At 44.5% G+C, this 25,089-nt stretch overlaps 1 long non-coding RNA gene across 1 annotated transcript; it reads right to left on the reverse strand.

The window, feature by feature from the left end:
- Window positions 1-304: 304 nt before the first annotated feature.
- Window positions 305-23,012, reverse strand: LOC129381611 (uncharacterized). Its single transcript, XR_011890954.1, has 4 exons — window positions 22,950-23,012; window positions 22,776-22,821; window positions 15,332-15,415; window positions 305-412 (listed from the first exon to the last, which is right to left on the reverse strand). It is a non-coding gene; the product is annotated as an uncharacterized lncRNA (long non-coding RNA).
- Between the last annotated feature and the right edge of the window lie 2,077 nt (window positions 23,013-25,089).

The following is a 25,089-nucleotide window of genomic DNA, read 5'->3' on the forward strand; positions in this document are numbered from 1 at the left end:
TTCAAACTGAAGAATGACAAACAAATAACGCGCAATGCAGATTGCTACAGATACCGCTATAAGGTTTGAAGTGCATGCAACATCAACGTTTTTATTGCATTGCTATACATTTGTGCCTCCAGGCTAGTCACAGCGACAGATTTCAAACAGTGATCTAAAATTCTTATTTCTCCTCTTTTTGCTTTTTATTGTGTATTGATATATATTACATAGATTCTATGGGCCAACATCTGCCCCATATTCTAAATGTTAGTGTACAACGTGGCATAAGAATATTCGAAGTGAAGGGAACACTTACCACACATTGTAGGCCCGAGCTTAGTGCTCTCTCCTTCGAACAAACATATCATTACTTGTCTATTGCTGGTGCAGATTCCAGCACTATTGCACAACCTTTCCTGTTCTTCTCGTGCTGGAAGAGAACATAACATTACACTTGAACAACCTTGGTTCATTGCCACAAGCATAATTGAAGCATAAGCATAATGAAGCCTATTAAAGTTGTAGCAGTGCATCTTGTCTGCTCCTTTTCACTTTGTCTGTGCGCGCTGCAGCTTCGCCATAACTGTAAGCTTACATAAAAAATGAATCAGCTGAAGCCAACTGGATTGCTGAATATTGTCTTTAATAAGATGTGGCACACATCCTGCAGCAAACCATTACAATTGCTAAGTTGTCTAAGCACGCGTAAACATTCTGCCATTAGCTCAGCTCCATGCAGTGCTGGATCATTACCACTTTTATGAAACTTGATGTGACTTGTCAACCCTCATCGGTAGCTATTAGGTTATTGAACATGATCCCATTCTTATCTACTCTTATCGGTCCTTATCAACATGGATGTTCAGCTAAGTTGTTCTAAAACCACAACCACAACAATTGCTGACATGGGTATGCAATATTTTATCGATAGTTCAGAACCTTGTTTGAATGCACTGTTTTCTTCACTTTGCTGGACCTTTGTAGCATCTGCTTTACGTGGATTTGAGCCAATGTTTGGGGCGCGTGAGCCATTGCATTCGTTTCACGTGACGGGTGGCCAAATACTTTCCTGGGTAGGAATAGAAATGCTCACAGATTTGAAAACTTGTGAATTGCCGTGAATACAGATTTTTAGAGTTAATTTGAACAGGCTCATTTCCCCTGTGGGATTTATGTCCGCCTTCTGCGCCACAAAAATCCTCAAGTGCTCGCAAAACTATCGCCAAGACGCGCGCGCAACCGAGCAATGCTTTCACGGAGGTTTCACCTCTCAGTCATTTCAGCGTCGTGCCAGCAGAGAGCACCTGGATAGCGGAATCGCAGCATTAGGTGCTATGATTTGCTCTCGCGGCACTGCAATTGGTCTACAGACCAGTGGTCAAGTGAAACAAGATCAAACAAAATCAGCGGTAAAGTATGAACTGTGACAAACAATTTACAGTGAATTAAGCTTGCTCCTCGCGAATGTCCTACCATTCCAGTACTGCACTAGTCAATGCAATATTTATTGCGCATAATATTGCATATCTGGAGATGCTATGGGAGAGCCGAAATATCCCACTAGGAAAGCTGTTATGCCTCGACGCCCTATGGTTGGTGAGCAATATTTTTTACATCAGAGGCTGAATTGAAAAAGAAACAAATCGTAATTGCTCTATATCAATGGCTGATCGGCATTGTCCGGGATCACGATTGAGCGAACTTTTCCCTTACAAATAATTCTTGTGTAAGGAGTCGTTGCCACTATGTGCCTTCACCTATAAATCCACATCATACTGAAATCACCTAAATGAATCTACAGAGGTTGTAGTTCGGGCGAGTTGATATTCACAAACATTTTCTTAAGTTAGCGAAACTCAGCATAAGTGAAGAAGAAAGAGTGCAGGTGGCTACTAAACTCTCAATTGCTTACTTCGCAAAACCTGTGCAACATTAGATACTCAGTAAATATGAACACCTAATCTTACTACATGCCAGCAGGCTAATTAACAATAAATCTTTACTTGATTAGGATATTAATCGTGAAATTGCACACATCTCTCCAAATCATGCTGAATAAGAAGCAGAACGGGTAAGATGCACTCACATTTGTTCCCATTGTTTCGTCACTCCCCGTGCGGAAATCTTGTGAATCGGTGCCTCTTTTTGTAATGACCTCATCTGTGAAGTCGCTCGCTATGAGTAGACATAATTCTTACGTCTGTGAGTGAGCTTTCGACCAATTTACGGCCCGTTTTGTCTTCACGTACGACGAGTTCGGCCACGGTGGTAGGCCTAACCAGGAGACGGCCCTCACCTAGCGTTCCGGCGCGGCGCCGGGCACGTTGCCCCACTCCGGTGACATGAGATCGGCCGTCTAAGGAGAAGACAGCGGCCGTGAGAATTGCAACTAGATCGCCGGCTGGAAATTATTGCGCCCAGGGCCAGTAGGACCATCTAGGGGGAGCGTTTGACCAACGATACTCCCACCACGGGGACACCACCACCACAGGAAAGCAATGGCAAAGCTTCTACCATTAGAAAAAGCATTGTTACACAGTGTGAAAGCTCTCCATTACTTGCGAACAATATTAAGATCATCATTAGGATCCGCTGACGATTTAATATTGCCAAATTGGGCATCACACGAGTGGCTGAGGCAATAACAACGCTAGCTCGTCTTGAGGCCGCCAAGCGAGCGAATGATATAATATGCCATAACTTGTAGCAGAACTTAGTTGAGGTCAGCACGCCACTCGAAGAGAATGCAATCAGGTATGCCACTATCACAGACATTATCATCAATGACCACACTCTTCAGGTTGCCGCATACAAGGCGGCACCGCACGAGACCTGTAAAGGCGTTATTAGAAACATGCCATTCATCGAGAACAAAGACGCACTCAACCGCAACATTAATGCGCATAATCCTGTGGCCCTGGCAGTCAAACGAATTAAAGATACCTATACGGTCGTTATTTCTTTCAACGGCTGTAAAATTCCAAACTACATAATATATGACAACGTCCTCATAACCTGCGTGCTATACCGCAAGCAGATAGACAACTGCTAAGCCTGCGGACGACTGGGACATCGAGCGGATGTCAGCCCATCACCAGATCAGCCCCCCTGCTGGGGCTGTCGAGCACCATATTCCCCAGAAGCACATAACTGCACCCCACAATTCTCCCTATGCGAAGAGGAACGTATTACGGCTTGCAAGCAATGCCGGCAATGCTTCCAACTTCCCTAAATCGTTAGAAAACGTATAATCGAGAAGAGAGCAACGCTTACCTGGAATCAAGGGATCCAACAGAGCACATTCAGGCTGAACGAGGAACATTTTCCTGAGCTCACCCTATCTCTACCAAGCAGGGGCAAGGTAGCCCGCGGAATATTTAGATCAAGAAACAGATCCAAGGACCATTGGGGAAGGTCACACAGCCAATCTAGGGGGCCGCGGAGCCGATCTCCAGGACCCAACAAGGACAAGCACGAAACAAGGACCCAATTCGACGTCCGGGGGCGGACCGACGGACCACACGGCCACGTGGCGGCCAGCCGGGATGGGGGAGCCGGAGCTATCTGGGTCCAGCGACTTCAAGCACAACGACCGAAATAGGCAGGTTGGGCAGCGCCACCAGATCCTAATACCATTTCTGACACAATCAAAAGACTAGAACACAGCTACTTGGAACTCAGGAAATTGGTTGTTAGCCTCATGGATGAAATTAAGCGACTTCGAGCTTCCCTTGCCGGACCAGGCAAAGAAAACAACTCAGATCTTGAAACAATGGACATACTGCTAGTCGAACCAGCATCAAACCCGGCTAATACTTAGGCAGCCGAACCAAGCGCAGATAATACAGAGACATTAAAAAAATTAGTTCAAAGCTTCAACACACTCATGGAAGGTCAGAATAAAATAATACCGCAAATGGAACACATCCGCGGCACAGTCACTCACCTAGACCCATGGGTGCGCTCCATGGAAACGAACACCTGATCGATACAAGTCTCGGCTTATCAGAATACTGTGGTACCAAAATGATTGCCCACAACCGGTCTACGTACGGTTCAACCTTTGGGATCTGACTGCACACCCATTCAACAAAATGGCCAATCACTTTAGAGCTTTTAGAATCTGGCAAAGGAACTGCACAGGAAATGCAGGCAAAAAGCGCCCTTACAGGAATATATTCACACCACAGGTGATGCACCACATGTAATTCCCATACAGGAAATCAATAGGGCTAACCCTGCGCTCACAGGTTATAGGGTCATAGCAGAAACATGTGCTCGTAACGTGATAGCTACGATAATCAATAGCAAACTAACCCACATTCAACACGACCTCAACGTACCCCGTAGTACTCTGCAACATATCATGGCCGAAATAATTCCTAGGAACCGCTAGACTAAAAGCCTTTTCGTTGCTAACATCTATAGCAGCTCCATGAACACGCACAGATTCAAACTAATACTGAAGAAAGCATGTAGCAAATCAGGTGATAATCCGCTTTTAGCCACCGGAGACTTTAATGCTCTCGGCAGCACGTGGGACTACACATATGGCACAACTAAGGGCAAGCATATGTGGCAAAACGCAACCGAACTAGATCTCACCCTCGCCACAGACCCTGAATTCCCTACCAGAACAGGCACCTCTACATGCTGGGACCCGACACTTGACCTGTTCTTTGTCAGGAACGCCACTGAATTTCGCTGGCGTAATCTCCTCGAGGATCTAGACAGTGACCACTGCATGAACGAATTAACTTTCCATTAGCCACACGAGTCTGTAGAGTTCAAATTTCTGTAGATTGGGAAAAATTCTGAGAAATCAGAGAAAATAGGCTCAAAGACCAACTCATACTCACGCAAGAACAATGAGTGAAACAGATCAGCGATGATAACAAAGCTGCCACCTCGGAAGTAGATATACACCTGCCAATGGACAGCATAGACAGCCACCTAGACCACATGCTCGAGGCCGAACAGTCACTCACATTCAGGTGGGAGGCACAGCATTTTAACCCCAGGTTAAGAAAATAACTATTTGAAGTTTAACAAGCGAATAGAGGAATACTAATCTAAGCTTTCGAGACAGCAAACGAACGGTGTCTGCAACGCCACAGACAGGCAGATGCAAAACAATAGCGCCTGGAACCTGCTTAAACACCTTCCAGACAGCACTAGCACCAAATGTAGCCAGCGTCGCACCATAGCTAAGGCAAGCCACGTGGCGCTACAGAATTCCACTCCCACAGACCTCATTGACAATCATCATCATCATCATACTCCTTGAACTACCACAGTTATGTGCTAATTGTGGCCATGTGGTCCCTGAGAACTTGTTAATCTTATCCACCCACCTAACTTTCTGCCGCCCCCTGTTATGTTTCCCTTCTCTTGGAATCCAGTCCGTAACCCTTAGTGACGATCCGTTCTTCCCTTATCATTACATGACGTGCCCACGCCCATTTCGTTTTCTTGATTTAAACTAAGATGTAATTACCTCGTGTTTGTTCTCTCACCGAATCTGCTCTCTTCTTATCCCTTATCGTTTAATACATCAGTCCTTCCATAGGTCGTTGCATCATCCTCAATTTAAGTAGAACCCTTTGCGTAAGCCTCCAGGTTTCTGCCGCATAGGTGAGTACTGATAAGACACAGCTGTTGTACAGTTTTGTCTTCAGGGAGAATGGAAACCTGCCGTTAATGATCTGAGAATGTCTGCCAAACGCGCCCCAGTTATTTCTTATTCTTCTTCTTATTTTTGACATTGACATTGTCAAGCAGACCAGCAAATATCTATCGCTGGCTCGCGCAAACAGCAACGGCTTATGCCCTACCTATGTGGGAGCGGACAACCCGGAACTAGACCGAGAGTTTCAGGTGGAGGAAATTTGTACTGCCCTTCACAAGTTCAGAAGTAAATCAGTCCCTGGCCTCGATGTCTTGAGCCATAAAACACTTAGGCATCAAGACGCAGAATCAATCAAATATCTCACAAAACCAATCAACTCAATGCAGAAGCAGGGCAACGTCCCCCCCCCCCCCCTCCCATCGGACAACATCCATCCCCGTCCTAATACCCAAGCCCGGAGAAACCCCTGGCATAGATAATGTATGACCGATCTCACTCACCTCGTGTGTTGGTAAGGCTGCTGAGCGTGCCATTTTCAACTGCCTTACCAAACACCTAGAAAACAGTGGGATGTACCCATAGGCTATGATTGGTTTCCGGGCAGGGCTATCTGCGCAGGATACTGTGATGCTGATCAGCATTCAAGCATCAAATCATCAGAAACTCCAGAGACCTGAAAGCTATCCTAAGACTCTACCTAAAGCGGGCTTTCAACAACCTGTCACACGAATACATTCTCAATACCGTCTTCAACCTGATCCTGGGCCCCAGATTACGCGCATATGTCAGCTCATTCCTTGCCGACAGGAAAGAAACGCTCAAGGTTATCCGACTAATGTCGCAGCTGCTAGCGCTAGGCAAGAAAGGGACACCACAAGGGTTCATTATCTCCCCTACCCTCTTCAACCTAGCCCTTATAGGCTTAGACAGGAAGCTCAGTGCATTGGAATGCATCAAGTACACAATCAATGCTGACGATGTCACTGTATAGTGTACAGGTGGCAGCAACGGCCGCATTGAATAGGCATTGCAAAGTACTCTAGTTACGATCGAGGATTATCTTGAGCCCATGGGACACAAATGCTATCCAACGAAGTCAGAATTTCTACTTTATGCGCCAGTTAGACCTGGACCAAACCAATGGGCTGGCTCTACGCCAGAGACCACCACATCAAACTTCACACTAAATGCGGAGCAACGATTCCCATAGTAGACTCACTAAAAATTCTAAGTAAGACAATTGAGGCCAATGGCGCCAATACCAAGGCGATGAACAAACTTTTTACAGAGACAGACAATGCCTTGAGGCTACTCATAAAAGTCGCCACTATACAACGAGGTCTCAAGGTCAAATGGAAGCCCTCTGAAAAAGCAAAGCTACATATCCAACTGAGAAAGATCACATAACAGGCACCGGGTGGCCCAAGCTGCACGACCGCGGAACACCTTATGCAGCTTGGCACATATAACACACTCGAGGAGATCGCAGATGCATAGGAAAGAGCTCAGTTGGCTAGACTGGCGGGTACCAGGTCGGGCCGTGCACTGCTCCAGGAGTTCGGCTTCGATGAACATAAAATCAACTCACTACCCAGAGACATCCCGTTAGACACGCGTAAACGCTTCGAAGTCAAACCGCTATCTCGCAATATGATTCCGGACCACAAGACAGAATGATGACTAGCCCGGGGCGCTAGTCTTCTCCACGATATTCATAAAGCAAAGCAGAGAGCTTGTTTTGTTGATGCAGCAAGACACACAGACAGAAACGCTTTCACAGTAGCTCTCCTGGACAACACGGATGAGACCGTCAACTCAGCCACGGTTATCACAAACTACCCAGAGATTCTAGAGCACACAGCCAGTGTTAACGGATCCCCGGAGGCCACACATATACTGTGATTCTCCGAGTTTTTCACAAAGGAGTAACTTCGCAGCAAGCTTTATCTATTGTCCTCCACTTCCATTCAATATTCTGGTTCGCTGCACACCTGGGAAACATCGAGAAGGCCCCCTGAATGTCAACGAGATGGCCCATAAGAGCGAGCGAGATTAAGCCTCCGCAGGGCCGCCCTCACGGGTCTGGACCATCTCCGAGAGAACAGGGCCGCCCCACTCACATATAATGAGCTCACTAAACACTTCTATCTCAGCTGAAGAGAATTCGCCACACCACATGCCACTCTGAAGAGACCACAAGCACTCACTTTGAGACTACTCCAAACCAACACATACCCGACACCCAAACGCTTACACTATACATGGCGGAACGATTCCCCTTGCCGCAGTGCGCGAACTGTAATGAATAACAGCCTCAACCATATGCACTGGCCGTGTGACTGAACCACGAATGCCGATTACACTTAGGACCTGGCCAGGTTCGAGGGAAACTTAAAGTTATCATGAGTGAACAAACCAAGAGGCACCCTAGTTGGCGTCCCTTGCTGTTCGGTGAATTTATATGCCCCAGAATTCATTGGACTACTACACAGTTACCTACAGCTAAGTCACAGCCTGCCCAATTTCTTGACTTCTGCCTTACCGAAAATGTGACGTGAATGATAAAAGAATCAACTCGTGTAACGGAAGTTAGTGCGAAACCCTGATCCTATACTAACCACGCACCCCGTATATGTATACCTCATTACTTACTTTCACGAATTGAGTGACCACAACGGAATTTATGCTGCATTGTCCTTGAAACCGTGTTTGCGCCAGTTACATATGAAAAAAAATCACCCCTGCGATAAAGATAACTGCTTTAAACGACGAACGGCAGGAAGTTTATCAAAGATACGTGTCCGCTTTGGAAATCAGTTTGTGCAAGACAACTAGTTATTATTTAAGAACATGAATTCTTTACCCGATAAGCATAGTCCACTTATCTCTATTCCTACCAGCAGCTTCAAACCATGGTTTGCCAACACTTGGAAAACACTTGATGAGAAATAGAAATGGCGCTGTTGTTGTGGGAAGGTAAAAAAAATGACAACTCGCGGGACAATTACTACAAAGGCGAGCCAGCGTATGCAACAGCAGTTTGCAAACATAAGCATTCTTTTCTTTCTCTCAGACCTCCCTCGATTGATAACTGATAATCCTCGTTATTCTGACAGAACGCCAACTCTCAGCCTACTCACACTATTGTTATTTACAATGATCAGGGGGACACTCCTTCAGACTCTGAGTGCGATAATATTTTTAATGCCACCTTTTAATCAGTTTTGACGACTGACGCTAAAGTCCCACTGTCCGTGTTTTCCGCACCTGCATGTCTATAATGCCGGCAATAAATTTTTCAGCCGACGGCGTCCCATCATTATTTAAAAAATCGAATTGAATCCGTGGGTGTTCATTAAATCACCTCTAAATATTTAAAACCCCTAAGCATATACGTTCGGCATTCTTAACTTCGTTGTTCCGAAAGTCTTTTCTTCAGGCACTCTATCAAACTAATGAAGATTGGGCCCAAGGTCGTTCCGTCCTACAAGTCAGGTAATCAGGTTTCACCGTTAAAATGATGGGCTGTTTCTCAAACAAGTGCACCCTTTAAAACGATGGAGCATATCATATGCGCCCATATATTAACCTTCCTCGATTTCAATACCTTTTTTTCATGGATCACGGCAAGGTTTTCATAAGGGATATGAAAACTAGTTAGCTCGTTTGAGTCATTACCTACACGTAAGCTTAGATGCTAAGATAGTGACTGACGTGATTGTCCTTGACTTAGCTAAATTGTTCGACGCATTTCCCGCGCAAAAATTGTTCCATTCAGGCTTGCATCCAGCTGTTTTCGGATTAATTGAAGAATTCAGTATTCCTAATTAACCGCTCACACCATGTACACCTGTATGCATCAATAATACTACCTCTGTCCCTGTTCCCGTATTCTCTGGCGTCTACTACTGCTCCACACTGAGGGCCCCTATTGTTTCTTATACAAAATAACCTGCCATTGAAAGTTTCTTGCCCAATCCCCATGTTTGCAGATTATTGTGTTATTTACTGATCAATAACTAACACTAAAGACGAGGTCTCACTACAGAGCACGGTAAAGAATATGCTAACTGGTGCGATCGTTGGCTAATAGTTCTGATTACCACTAAAATATCCTTGACTTGTTCTTCTAACCCTCTCTTTATTAGTACACAATTGGTAACACTCGAATTGAGACAATTAATTCTCTTAAATATCTAGGTGTCACTCCCTCTAAGGATCTTAGTTGGACTCGAAGCATCATCTCATCTAGTAACCAAAGACGTTTCCTCAGACCTCAATTACGACACTCTCCTCGTCATGGCAAACTCATTGCACAAAACTCTCTTATTCACCCCAAACTCGAATACGCCTGTGCAGTTTGGAACCCTAATCAAATTCACCTTACAAATGCTCTACAGATGGTACAGACTCGTGCTACTAGACTCATCCTCTCATCGTACCCATACAACATAAGCATACAGACACGTGCACTTAGTTAACTTTTTCCCGGGGACTGCATTTCACCAAGTAGCTACTTATCGCTCAGCCTGTTAAGAATGTAGGTAACACATAGATTCACATGCTCTTTACGTATGAAGACGATCATGGCTACACATATTTACATTGCAGTGAGGAATAGCCTAGCATGACCGCCATGATTTGGATAGACGATTGTTGTGTGGCTGCTGAGATCTGTATGTATCTTAACAAGTCTTGACAATGGCAGGCGCTCAACTGACGTGCGAGGCTTAGTAGGCCAAGCGGAATAAACCTGGAGCTATAAGTAGGTTGTTACAATTGTTTTTCTGTGGGTGTTTTGTTTGCATTTGTCGCCTGCCTATCACATATAAATTCCAGTTACCTCGTTGGCATACGCGTATAGGAGGGCACACACCAACAAATGAATAGAAAAAATGTTGCCCGTTCACGGGCGATGGCATCTTGCGCTGAAATTCCGACTTTCGACTAGAAATGGAGCTTTGTGAGTCTTTTCATTATCTTTTAGTTGAGTTCAGGTACTGATTCACATTCTCTCCTTTTCATTTTCAGCTCCGCTGATGCCTCAAGACAGGCTGTTCATGTTCTTCAAGTAGACCACGAGTGAAAATTGACCTTCTTGTGTTTGTTTTCACAAAGGCTTTCCGGAGCATTGGAGTAAGCTTTATGGATTGTCAATTCTTACGGCATGAAAAACGATTTGGTGGTGTTATAAATAAAAGGAGAAAGCTCACCAAGAAAGCTTGGGCTCCTGATGCGCACGCAAGAGCGACAAAAGTTGTTTCATTCATTATTCTGACTAACATGATTCTTTTCTAATAAACTCTTCACCGTATGAGTTCCACTGTAATTTGGCTGCCTAACAGATTGCTACAACGATGGATAAAACTGCACAAAGGAGTAGAAAAGGAGTCACACACACGAGCCCCAGTAGAAATCGCTGGTATTGCGATTCCTTTCTTCCTGTATATTTGTGTATCATTACTTTATCGTTTTCATTAGCCATTTATAATGTTTTCCCTCTCTCTCGCGTTTTTCTTCAAAGCTGCTTAAGAGCGCAATAAGCATACAAATTCACCCCGGCGTCATTATAGTCACGATGTGTCCTAGGTGAGATGGTTGAAGCGCCAGTTATGGTTCGGTTCCTGAACTTGCATGTTGTATAACATTTTACCCGTGGTACGGCATTGATAAAGTCGCTATAACTACAGCCTTTAAGGTTTTCATTGGCGGTACGGCTATGTCAGTGTTGGAAAGTGCTACGGCTCTTATGGTAGTTTCCAGTGGTACGGTATATGTAGTTTTGGTAATTAAGTACGGCTTCAGAGGGTTTTGCTTGTGATTTGGCATTGGTAATGTTGAGGAGCACTACGGCTTCAAATGTAGTTTCTTCAATTCCGGCATTCGTAATGTTAGTTGGTAATTACGGCTCCATTAATATCATGAATCATTACAGTAACTTCCTGGCATGAAACGTTTGCAGGTCGTTGTGCTGTAGTATGATATGATGTGAGCGTTTTTAACAGTGAACGTCAGTCTAAAATTTATAATTCGAGCAGAAACGTACAAGCACAATTTAAAAGGAAAGTAATCGCAACGTGCGGCTTCGAGAAGGAATTCTTATTTGACAGGGTTGCGACTGATTGTCAGTTACCTCGGCTCACGCAAGTGGCTCCAGCAAATATCAAATGAAAATAACTGACTCCTTTGTTGGAAACTCACTTTGCAACCACATGCGCTCATCGTCAAGCACAATAAGGGGACTATGCGTGGCAACGCAAATGGGATGAGCAGGGCTGTTTCATTCAAGAAATACGCGGCAATGACGCGGGAGTGTGAATATTTGTTTTATAACCTTTTCTCGAAGTTACCAGCACGTTGTTTTAGTGCCACTCCTGTTCATATGTAGGTTGAATAAGAAATGTTCTGCATGTGGCGTTACTCGCGCGGTCTTATTTGGCTTCTTTTTACGGTGTTTGTGGAATGTGACTTTCTTTACTTAACTCAGGTGCACTGACACGCAAGAACCTGAGTACAAAATAGCAGGGCCTGCTTTTACGAAGTCCAAGTGTACAAGTGTCGGCTGACTCATTCTCTTTCACATGTCAGCTCCAAAGGGCTCCCGGTTCGTGGGATACCGACGGCACGCGTGACGGACCGCGAAAAATTTGTGGCCCTTGCATCTTGATGCACGTTCGGTGGATCCTATCGAAAACGCTGAAGTCTCACTTCAGTATACGAAAACAGCAAAATAACCTGTATAACAATACCCACGCTCTTGTGCAGACTCCTTGGATTCCGGAAAAGAAGTCGCCTTTGCTTTATTCTTTATTGTTCACTCGCGCGGCGAAAATGCATTGTGATAGAGACGCAGCGGTGGCGTGGCTGGTGTTAAAATATAAAGGCGCGCTCCTACCTGCACAGGTAACCGGTGGTTGGGCAGGCGCCCAAACCGTACACGACCAATAAGCATCGGACACGCAGTGAGATCGCTGCGCATGCCCGCTATAACTCATGGCGAAGAGTGCTTAGGATTTCGTGCGCAGCAACGCTCAATATTAGCGGCGCCAGTCTGAGGACCGTTGGCTGCTTGAGCGGCTGCTCCACGCTCGTCTCCGAAGAAGTGCGCAATAAAGAGTTATTGAAACGCCTACCCGAGTCGGCTTCTCTCAGGCTTGCAGCCCGGCATGCTCGTCCGATTGCAACAGCATCCAACAGTCGGCCAACACACTATCGTAGCAAGTGGCTTTACTTTCTCCCTGCACCTCCGACGAACTTTTTCACGTCGTGAACTCGGGCACGTCGCACTATTTGTGGCGAGGTGTTGTGCAAAAGCTAGGTGACACTTGGTGGCACCACGGCAGAGGGTGCCAGCGACAGAGAAACTTAAATTCCAACCCATTCACGGTTAGTTCTACTAAGTTATTTTTACTACATCATTAGTTGCTGACCACTGCTACATGTTGTCGAGAGCTATCGTTAGATGTCATTTTTATGCTTCTAGGACGTCTGTTCCTTACCCAACCAATCGTTTATCTTTTAGAGACATGATTACAAGATAACAAGATTCCAGATACGCTAGTCCTGTATGAATTCAGCCGAGAAAATATTGGCTTCAGAAAAGAGGATTTTTCTTCCGTGTCGACCACATTTAACCACTTCCGTTGACAGAGCAGCGAATGGCCAGAATATCAAAGGAAAGTTCCATGACTTCAAGCATTTGTGTCAACTGGAAAGGTCCGGTTGACTGGAAAGGCCTGCTCTGAAGAAATTCGGTTTAGCATAGAGAACTATAAATGGACGATAGCCTGCTCTGAATAAATTCGGTTTAATATAGAGAACTAAAAATGGGCGACAGATAGTCGTTAACAAACTTCGTCTGGCAGGTATAGGAGCCCTAAATAGCGCGAAAATAGGAATTTTATTGAAACATTTTAGTGGGGTTCTTCGAAAACAAATTAGATATTCCTAGCAAATTTCATCTCGATATGCACGATAGTCTTGAAACTGGGTTGCGTTGAAAACCGCACCAACTCGAAAGCGTATTTAATAGATATTTCGTAAGTTTCCGCAACATGCGTAATGATCCGGAAAACTCTTATCTGCCGACACATGGAACCTGAAATATTCAATGCCTAAACCCAATTTTTTCACACATGCTATATTTGGACTGTCAATAAAATTTAGTCAATATTTCGAAAACTAAGTTGGACGGCCTTTCAAGCGCACATTCTCTATCACATCTAATCCCAAGCACCTTCCTTACAAATACTCCGCTTGCTGTCTGATTGACGTGCCTACTAAAAAGCATAAGTGCCTTCCAGTGGTCATTTACCTGAGAGTAATATCAATATTATATATTTATAAACGCACTCTTGCACACGACGACAGCCTTTCGCCATATTGACAATGTCCTTGATGTCGAAAGTTTCTTCGGAATAGGGCTGCTCAAGATATGTAAAATGTCTATCTTTGTCGATAAGATGTACCTAATCGTAGTTATCGTACGATTCGACATTTCCTGCCCATGTGAGAATTGTGGATACCACAGGGTATAAGCTGACTCTTTTTATGCATGAATGCACAGTTTACACCAGACCTTTATACCGCGTGTTCTTGGGAAGATCTTTTAAAGAAATTTTCGCATATAACCTGTGGTAGATTGCACAAGCCCAATCTTTGAGCGCAAGTGCTCAAATGAGCGGAGATTTTTTTGTGATAAAATGGAAATGCATGCTCAACTTATAAGGAAAATTCATTCTTTAGCTTTAGCTAAATAACGTAAGGCGCATATTGTACTTAACAAATTGTAGCTGCAGGGTTCATAAGGCGATTTCGTTGGACTGAAATCTCATGATGACGCTAGTTTCTAGATAATTCCTGAGCTCTGCGAAGAAATACGCTGGCGGTTGAGTGAATTTTGAGCTTGACTGTAATAATGCGTTTTGTTAAAAAGGTGAAGCTGATGTGCATTTTTCACCTCAAGTTTGACGGGGCATGACTAGAAAATCTAATTATTCTGTCATATACAGAATAATTTGCTAGTGGATAGGCCTTGCACTCTCACCGGCTGGAATGTGTATATTACAATATGTGCTGTGAGGTAATTAGTTAAGAATAGAATTAGTGAATTTTTCGCAATTATTCGATTGCGCATTTCAATTTCTCGTGAACGTAATGTCCACCACTTTGAGAGGACCACTTCAAGGTCAATGAATGTGTTATCTACCGCAGGCGATTTCTTTCTAAAAATTCCTTAAAGTCATCGCTGGAACACCTGGTATTAGTTTATGGAACGTAATTAGGGACCTTCACTCTGTCATATAGTGAAAACAATTGAATATTTATTTGAAGTGTTCACTTTAGTGGTTTTTTAATGTGTGTGTGAGTGTGTGTGCGTGCGTGCGTGCATGCGTGTGTGTGTGTGTGCTTGTGTGTGTGTGTGCGCGCGTGTGCGTGTGCGTGTCTGTGTGTGTGTGTGTGTGTGTGTATGTGTGTGCTAGCCACTATTTTCGTGTAGCTGGCTTATCAGTAGCAAAAATTCCCACATAGTCGCAGTCTAATAACAAACCAGAACGGGTGTCTCAATCATGCGAGGTTTGTAATGCAGTGCCCAGCTGCTCTAGACATTTCAAGTGCTCACTACTTTTCGAAAGAAGAAAAGAAATGAAAACGAAAATGCGGTACAGTACAAGAACGACAAACAAGAAAACGCAAGAAACATTTTACAGGCGTACTTACGATCGAGAGGTTCCGGTGTAGACGAACTGCCACCGCCGTCAACAAACGGTACAAGGGCCAACACCAGTAATGCCAAAGCCATACCTGTGTAAAAGCATTGGAGTCTAAATCAGAGGCAGGCTGAATCCTACGCATGGTATCCAATGCCTGCTAATTCGCCCGTTGCTTACATGGTATTTTCAACACCACTGACAAATATTCTACGAAGCTTTGCAATATTCCACAATATTCTACCAAGCAATATTCCTTAGAAGTTTTGGAGATTTTTTCAGCGGCAGGCGTAATTTCTGCGTATCGTTGCAGCCGTGTCGTTCATTGTAAGCGCAGGCCCATAGAAACAGTCATTGCTACATTTTCTGGAATGAACCGCCCATCGGTAATCAAGGCTTTTATAATTATTTACTTATATACTGAGTAGAGCCTCTATCATCCCGCGTCCTTCAGTGCCTAAATTGCTTGTGCTTTGGGCACTCCACAAAAGGTTGCAGGTCCAACAGACGATGCCGGTTTTGTGCAGAAGGCCATAATTCAAATGGCTTTTCGTTCCGAAATGAGTGATGCTGCCTTTGCAGTGGTACTCACCCTGCAGATGTGCATAACTGCCCTGTAAGTTCAAAGGAACTGCTAATCCTTGAAGTAATTGATAGACCTCGATGCTCTCATCGTGAGGCCATTAGAGAAATATAGAGGAGCACTCAAGGGTATGCTGGTATAACGGCCCGTCAAACAATGTGTATGGAAAAGTCAATCTCTCAGGCTGTGGGAGTTTCCATAGAAAAAGCGTTGGAGAAAGCAATGACGCGCTTTGTGACAAATCTCACCCGCTGGTGCTGTCCTCTCAACTAGCTCCGTGGCTTCAAGTAACTAATAAAGCCAATATTGAGGATTTGGTGTCGGGTCTACCGCGGAGTCCACCTATTGAAATATCGACCGCGCAGCCATACAGGAATAACGATTCATCAAAACCATCAACTTCTGAGAAAGTCGACCATATTGGTCTCTCCGATATATATGGAATGGAAAATCAAGATGTAGATATGACTCCGCTTATGACTTCAACGAACAAGGTCAGCGATAGAGAAAGAATGTAGCTTTCCCACCAACTACAAGGCAAAAAGTACGTGAGAGAAATTCTGACTACGAAGGACTTCTTTAAAGAGAGCGTTTCAGAACAAGCAGTCTCTGCTCCTCGGGTGTATTCACCATAGGAATTTTAACAGTAATCGAGTGTAACAGTCATTCCATACTTTCCGCTGCAACATACTTATTATATCTTGCTGCTAAATATTCTCCAGATATTATTATTTTACAGGAAGCTAGTCCTTGATGCTGGTCATACTTTTCATCTAAAAAATGTCCGATGTTTTCGATTTGACCACCTTTCCCTAGGCAGTATGTGTACTTTATTTTCTATACCTGCCATAAAGCCACTATACTGTAAGCTACTATAACCTGCCATAAAGCTACTATACCATACCAGAAAATGTCACCGGACTGTGAAATATTGGCACTACATTTATTACTTCCTGGCTCTACGCCTTTTTCTATAATTAACCTGTACTTCCCCGCTGGTATGCAACATACCCGTTATCTCAATACCTGTATTGTTTGCTGTCAGAAGTAAATCATACTAGTGGGATACATTTTTATTTTCATTTATACAATACTGCGGACGCATGGTCCAAATGGGTGGTCGATACAAATACAAGAAATACAAAAGTGACCGCAACGAAAAAAGCAACAATAACACAGGCTCAGAAAGGTTATCTCACAGTTTGACCACTTGTTTTAATAGGGTATTCTCAGCATGTATGTTTGGGTTTCCAAAGGGACACTTGTTGCAAAAGCTTATGGAAATGGGTTTTATTGAATAATTTCTCTTGCTTAAATTCGAGCGCACATACTTTTGTTACATGGCGGTGGCAGCATTTCGGACACCTGGAAGACTGTTGATTCCTGAACAAACACTGATCACCTCCCTTTACTTTTTGAAATGATTACCCCGTAACCTAGTTTATGTGATAGCACGGCGCTGTGTTATGACGTCATCGCGGTCTTGAAAGAACAATGATTGCGTGCTGCAATATTACTCCTCGCGGGTCTATATGTATTCCTGCGTACTGTTCAATAAACGTTCTTCTTTCGTCGTGCATGTCTGGCGTCAGTCATATCAGTTTACATAGTCATGTGCGACCTTTTATTCAGTACGCAAAATTTGAAAATGCATTAAAATCAACTTTAGACGCACAGGAGGGCATGGAGAGGGATATTAAATCAATGAGCCTGTGTTCAGTTTTCGCAATTAAATATTCTCAATTAAGTGGGGCATGTTAATGCTGCAGAAAACGTCCGGAGATGACTGAGCTCACTTGGCTTTTTTTTTTCAATAAAACTGATACTATCAGTGATGCCGAGTTTGGTTTCTGGAAAAGCATGTCAATGTAGTTAGCTGTGTTAAGGCAAAATTATTCCCTTTCAGAAAAGATCGAGAGTACGCTCTATGCGGTAGGTTAATATAGAGATTTATTCAAGTTTCTGATTTCCTTTTACATAATTGACCATTGCATGAGTTAGAAATGCATGGTGTTCGGGACACTCTTCTGGCTTTAGGTAAAACATATATGCTAGATAGATCTTAATGCATGTTTTTAGAAAACTATGGCTAATCTTCATTGCTGATCAGTAAAGGTGTCCCGCAGGGAAACGTATCAGGTCCCGCATTTTACCGCCTTTACACATAAATAACATTTTAAGCATCTACAAAACAGTGTAATTGATAATATCTGCCAATGATGCCAGCCTGTCTGTCTGGCTAAAATGAAGATGGGTTAGAAGAAAGATGTAATCCATGATTGAGTAACATTAAACCATGGTCACTATATCATAAACTTAAAATTGACCCAGGTAAAACGATGGCAATGACTAGAATCAAGACAATGAACCCTAAAGAAGCTATGTCCTCAATACATAAAATCGAAATTGTAGATGAACGCGAGATGCTTGGTGCAGCTGTGCTCAGCTCGCACCTTCTCGGGGTCTCGTTGAACGCCGGCAGTACTGGCAAGGCGACCGGGCATAGTTATATGGCGTCGCACAAAACAGCACTTGGCTGAATTGAGCTGAAGAGCAGCTATACGGAAAACGGCTAAAACGGCCGAATAATAGATGAGGTGGATGTAAAATGCGGGCCAGTAGGCAAGGGTACCGTCTGAATAGCATAGTCTGGTCGACAACTTATATTCCCGCAGTAGAGAGTCTATCATACGTTCAAACGTTTCTAGGCCATTACGCAGTCCGAACGACATGACCTCCAATTGGTACATGGCAACTGGACAAAAAAAGTAAATTTTTTCTTTCGCGGTCGGTAGGGTCAGTTGTAATCTGCCAATAGCCGGTCGATAGACGAAAACTATTGGGCTCCATGAAGGTAGTCGAGAGTGTCATCGATGTGAGGCAGACGGTAGTCGTCGCTATGAGTTATATTGCTCAGATACTTTGCTCAGATGAGCTCTTGCAGCAACTGGGCCTTTTGCGACCAGGTGCCAGGGGGACTTACGATCGCTGCTCAATCTCGCGCGCCAGATATGTAGGAAAGGGAGCAGGCAGGGCAGCTTAACTCGGCCTACAAGTGTCTAATTTGCATGGCCACGCGTTGTCGCGCACGCCGTATCTTGAAAGGCATATCTGTGTGCGCTGTGTTCTCGCCGCTCTTGCGTTGAAGCGATAGACCGAAGGAACGTCACTTCGTTTGCTGCAGCTGGCGCCGCCCTTGCTCCCACTATCATTTTGACAGCGAGAGTCCGCGCTCTTCGGGTGTGATGTGTTCACGTTTGCTTTTGCGCGAGGACACGATATGCTTGTTAATTCCATTGGTAAGCGAATGTTTCCAAGTTTATACGGCCGATAAAACCACTATCCGTGCTTCGTGTAGATGTCTACTAATTTGCTATCTTAATCGATGTTTCGCCTTTCGGGCTAAACTGACTTTTTTCCCGGGAACGACAAGAGAGGTCACCGGGCGAGATGAAGGTACGATGACGTATTTTTTAATAATTTTGGTGCCGTCGTTCTGGTTGACTTGACATTCGCGAAACGGTACGTGATCGGATGGCGGCGTATAGAATCGGCGTCCGCGGTGTTGATTCGATGAGTCAGGTCCATGTTTGATCTAGAGGGCGGTCGTCAAAAATAAAGATGTCCCGATAGGACATCACGGTGCCGCAGAAATCTTTGGATTGCGCGGGAGTCATATGAAGAGGAGAGCCGGTTGTTAAAGTCGTCGAGAGAATAAGGCGAGTAGTTGACGGATCAAGAACGCAGCGAAACATCTGCATCAAAAGTGCCAATCGTGAAGGGATGAAGCCCGGAAATAGTGGTGAGCGACATGCGTAGAGATATAACCTTAGTCAACAGGCTGACTTTGAGAACGGCAACGGCCACTGTATTGTCAGCAACGGAAACAATGGTATTAGCAAGTGCGACATCGTGGGCTGAAAACGTAGTCATCGCGCAGTCATCGCGAATGTCGCGAATATCGCGAAGACGTCAAAGTAACGGATGTTGCAGCTTGAGGGGCGCAGCAAACGTGATGGTGAGATCATAGGCGCAGTTGTATTGCAGCTGGAGTATCGGGAACATGCGGCAGCTCAAGCTGCAGAGCAGTGGTCGCACAATCAATGATGGAAGAATGAGTGGACACAAAATCTAATCGAAAGGTGTAGGCAACGAGGCACTTCTCAATGACTGCAAATTGGGCGGCCGTAGGATGACCGGCAATGTAGACGCAGGTGGTTCACATCCCAAGAATGGCAGGAGTCTCACCTTCTGTGATTCGCAGGATGCGGTAGTGGTAGGCGTGATTACTTAATGAAGACGATGACGACGACCTGCGGTCATTACAGAGATGTGGGCCCCGGTGTCGATAAGAGCACAAATATTGTCTCTATCAACATCAACGGCTAACAAGGTCCGGGTAGTGGGCAGCGTCAGAACAAGATTTGCGGTGGAAGTTGTCAATGCAGCTTAAAATCTTGGGTGCTGCACTTTAGTTTTCCTGACAGACAGGGACTGGGCTAAAGGGCGATGACGGGCGACGGCCTGGAGATGAGCGTGACTAGTGACCACACGGTGAGGGGAAGCTAGTATTTATCCGTGTGGGAACATCGGCGTTGGCGAAATACGACAGGGTTAAAGGTGGGAAGCAGTTGCTATCCGGACTACGGTAAAGGGCACACGACGCTACACGACGCACACGACGGTAGAGGGCACGACGCGGCGAGGACCTGAGGGTGGCGAAGTAACGATAGACATGGCCGATACGGTGATAATTAAAGCATATTAGTGAATCGTCAGGGGTGCTCCACACAGCAGTGTCGCGATATTAGGAAGGGAATCACTACTTTCGGTAGGATGAGAGCACATGCCACGAAGTATGTGTTGGGATGGCAAACAATGCAGAATGAATGCCCGCGTTGGGGCGAGTTGCTGCTGGACATACAGTTGCTTGCACAAGTCAAGTCGCAGTCGAGTTTGAGTCCGCAGCGTGAAGTTCAGCAGAGGTCAAGCCCTCAAGTTCACGGCGTTCAATCTGAGTAAGCCAATCTAATGGAACTGACGGCTGTAGTGCCGTGTGGACTTCCGAAAAGGAAGTTAGTCCTGTAATGAAAAGCCGGGCAAACACGTCCTATGCGCCGGCCCTTGGACTCCTCCAAACACCGGCACTCTTCTATGAAGGCTTTGACTGTAGAAAAAAAAATTTTCACATTTAAGGTTAGCGCGTCGTTGTCGATCCCTTTCAAGATATTCCCAACCTTGGAGGGCTTCGGCATCTCGGCATCGCCTTTCGGCACAGCGATAACACGTCTTGTATATATAAAAATAGTATTGTCTGAACGTCCGCGCACGTGAGGCGAGCATCTTTCTTGCGGCGATCTTGGGACCAGCGGGCTTTCCATACAAGTCACGTAGTTCTTATTTCGAGATATCTCCGCTCCCAGGCTCAGCTTCATGGTTATCGAAGCATACTGTCAGAGTGTCTTTGAAGCTAAATAATATGTCGGCCAACATCAGGGTCGGATTCTATCGGTTGATATCCCGCAAATGCTCGCGTTCCACCAAACTTTCGTCGACGTCCACTTTACCGGAACCGCCGAGCGTGCCAGGACGGGTCGCACATTCTGAGAAAGGATTATAACTCATTGGAAAAGAGTGACCACTTTAAAAACATCTTCAGCGGAACCGCCAAGAGTGGTCTATCGTCCCTCTAGGAATCTGCCTGACCTAGTAACCTCTTCAAAGAATAAGCCTTTTGCTCTTGCTGGTTGTTATCGCTGCGATGAGCCCGTTGTAAAGTTTGTACACATATGACCACATCAAAGACTGCTAGAAGCACAATATCCCATTTTTCGGTTAAAATCAACGGCCCCTTCACTTGCGACAGGACTAACATCATCTAGCCGCTTAATGTTCAGTGTGTCGTATGCAGTATATCGATCAGAGCGAAACGTATTTTTGTGTCCGATTCAACAACCAACGCACACGTTAACAGCTTGCCGCACCTGCCATTATCTAAACAAGTTCAACTGCCAGGTCATACCTTTGACACTATCAATGTAACAGTAATGCAGTCAGGTTTCAAATCGCTCCATGACGTAGAAGTATGAGAATCCTTCCTCATTCATAAATTTAACGCTGTGTCATTGGGTATCAACGAGACCGTAGCAAAAATGTCGCGCCTTGCTGTCTATCTTGGCGTGCATGTTCTTGTGCAGAATTGATAAAGCATGCCAAATCCATTTGTCACTAGTTTTGCCATGTCGCAACTGATATCATTCTGTAACTTCATGTACAATCATCGTGCCACCGCAATGATATTTCATACATGTCATTTAGCGTGCTAAGCTATACCTGCTGCTGCACTTTCTTCTTTTATTATTTGCAAGCATACACGTGCATGTAATGCTGACTAAGACTGTGTGCGCATGCCCACAAATGCGGCTGCACGCTTTGATCTATGTTGATACTGACGATGCCGTGCCAAGCCCGAAACGTTAAACCATTAAACATGCGATTTGCCTAAGTGTGCCCCTTCGTCTTTTCAACTAACTATGCGTATGCCTACCGGACCTAGATAACTTTTCCTATATATATATATATATATATATATATATATATATATATATATATATATATATATATATATATATATATATGTATGTATGTACATACATATATGTACATATGATGCCGGTGCCATTTTTCTGCATCGTCTTTCTGTGGAAATTGTAGCGCACACGAGCACTTCTCCTTCATGATTAAGCGTGACAGTGTGCATATCGATTTCGCCGCCCTGCCGGAGGTCTGCCCTTGCCAGTCAGGACAGAGAGATAAGATGGAAATATTTTTTACAAATGTTGTAAAACTGAGCGCATCTAGCGACACTTACCGAACTTCATACCCGTCTGCCTTTCGTTTTGGTCTTGAAGCTTGCACTACATGCAGGTGGGAAAATATATGCATATGCTATGAGAGGGGCACTACAATACGGCTAAGGGCACTTGTGAGAGCGCTGTTAAAGCTAAACGAGGCAATATTCTCAGCTATCAAGGCCTGAACTCACCTGATTTCGTCTGGTCATGTCGTTGAAGTATTCGAGAAACTTACCTCTGCGAGTGCAACATTCGAAGCAAGAGACTGCTTTATATATCTAACGTCTCGATAAAAATACAACAAGAAACTAGGCGGAGCCTCACTTGCTAAATATCAGGCTACGATTTATGTTGCTTTATTACTATTACTTTTGTTTTTCTCATACTTCTGCTTTTCTGGCTAATTACACAGCTTCTTCTCCTGCTAGCAGCTGAACATGACGCCTATCACTGACGTCAGCGGAAATGGTTCATAACATTTTAGAAAATAGGGGACAGGTGGTTTTAATAAACAAAGTTGGGGCTGTGCGCATACCTGTATGAAGAACGGAACGCCGCAGCCAATTCTGTTTAAAACAAAGGAACTGCGATATTAACTTGTTAAAGGTATGCCGGAGGTATGACCTCTCCTGGAGTGCGTCATACCGCACCGATGACGTTAAAGGGAGACGACAGCGGCGCAGATGCAGTCGTCATTGGTTCACTAAACAAAGTCTTTCTCCGTGGTTTAGTCGCGCAGTGATTGGCGTAGCTGGGCGCCACTTCAACATGTGTATTCTTTTCTTTTGTGATTTTATGCGAGCCTCCCCCATTCTCTTTCGATCCAGATTAGTAGCATAGCGTGTCGAAGAGCATAAGTTCACGGTAAACTGCGTGAGGTAAAATCTGGAACGACAGAAAGCTGAGCTAGTTGGTAAGGTTTCATTATGCAAAATAGAAGTGAGGCGTGCAGACAGGACACAAGTCTAGAGAAGTGGACAACACGAACACGAAAATCTGGCATCGCTTGCCGTTTCTTGCATGGGCCCGGGAACCACGCGGTGCTCCTTGACGGATTGCGCGACGGAAACGGACGGTTTTATAGAGAAACCAACGATATCGTCCGTGCGCGCTTGCGGGCGTGCAAGCTACGCAAATACCAATTCATCTCGCTTCTGAGACTGTGGAGGCCGGTTGCGTGTAATGAGGCCAGTCGCAGCATCCAGGCTCCGATATAATTTGAGGACCGGTAGTTTATGAACAGGTGAGAATGAAGGACACGCAATGAATAGTTAGCGCAGGTATCTGGACGTCATCTGCGCGGTGTGAAGAAAATAACAGAAAATGAAAAAAAAAATTTAGTTTGAGCGTAATCTATTGACTGAAACGTATGACTATAAGTGAGATCCTAGTTTGTTTGGACCACTGCCGAAGCGACGTCTAGACGTTTCCCCTTCGGGGACTGCACAAAATGCAAACCAGTAAAATTATTGCGTTTCAACGCCCCTTTCATTGGGTCTACGAAAAACTAAAATTCATTTTCTTATATAACACTTATCTTTCAAGTCAGAATTCTATTCTGTGCTTTTGCACAAAAGCACGACAAAGTTAGCTCTCATAAAGTAGAGAGCTGCAAAGAGAGGCAGTAGACATTTTTGAGGCATATGACACCGGGATGCTACCGCTCAACTTATGTGCGCTTTTCCTTTGTACATTCAAAAAACCATGACTAACAATTAAAATAAATTACCGTGTCTAGGATCGCTAAGCTTGTCATTAGCTTATGCGGGACACTGCATGGAAAGGGCCCGGAACAGTTTTGACCACCTAGGGTTTCTTACCCTTCTCCCAGGGCACACTAACATGTGCTTTTGTATTCCCTCCTCCTCTGAACTTGAGAACCTGCATTGGGTGCGGCTTTCGAAGTTTTCGAAGAAAGCGAAGTTAATCTTTTATTTCCTTTAACAATAAGAGTGTAATTGGAGCAAAATGAGTACCTTCAGGACAATGCAACACGAATTCGCGTCCCGAAACAACGGCTATGTGTCATTTCGACAAACAAATATTATCAAGAACAGCAGATCCACATTTTCCCCATACCAGTACCAATGACTCCCTTTTTTAATTCCGGTCAACGGGTGTACTTGCTAATGCAAACAACATGCTATACCTAGTCAATTTTCTGCATAGCTATCCGTGTACTAATGTGCCGATAAGTATCCAACAAATTATATAGAAAATATCCATTGTCCTTTTTAATAAGTGGTTTTGTTTCACAATCAACAGGTAAGACCACCAGAGCTTCCTTCAGATGTTTAACATTGCGAAAAATGTATAAATACGAAATTTCTC

This window comes from Dermacentor andersoni, chromosome 11 (genome assembly GCF_023375885.2).
Source record: "Dermacentor andersoni chromosome 11, qqDerAnde1_hic_scaffold, whole genome shotgun sequence".
Lineage (NCBI taxonomy): Eukaryota > Metazoa > Arthropoda > Arachnida > Ixodida > Ixodidae > Dermacentor > Dermacentor andersoni.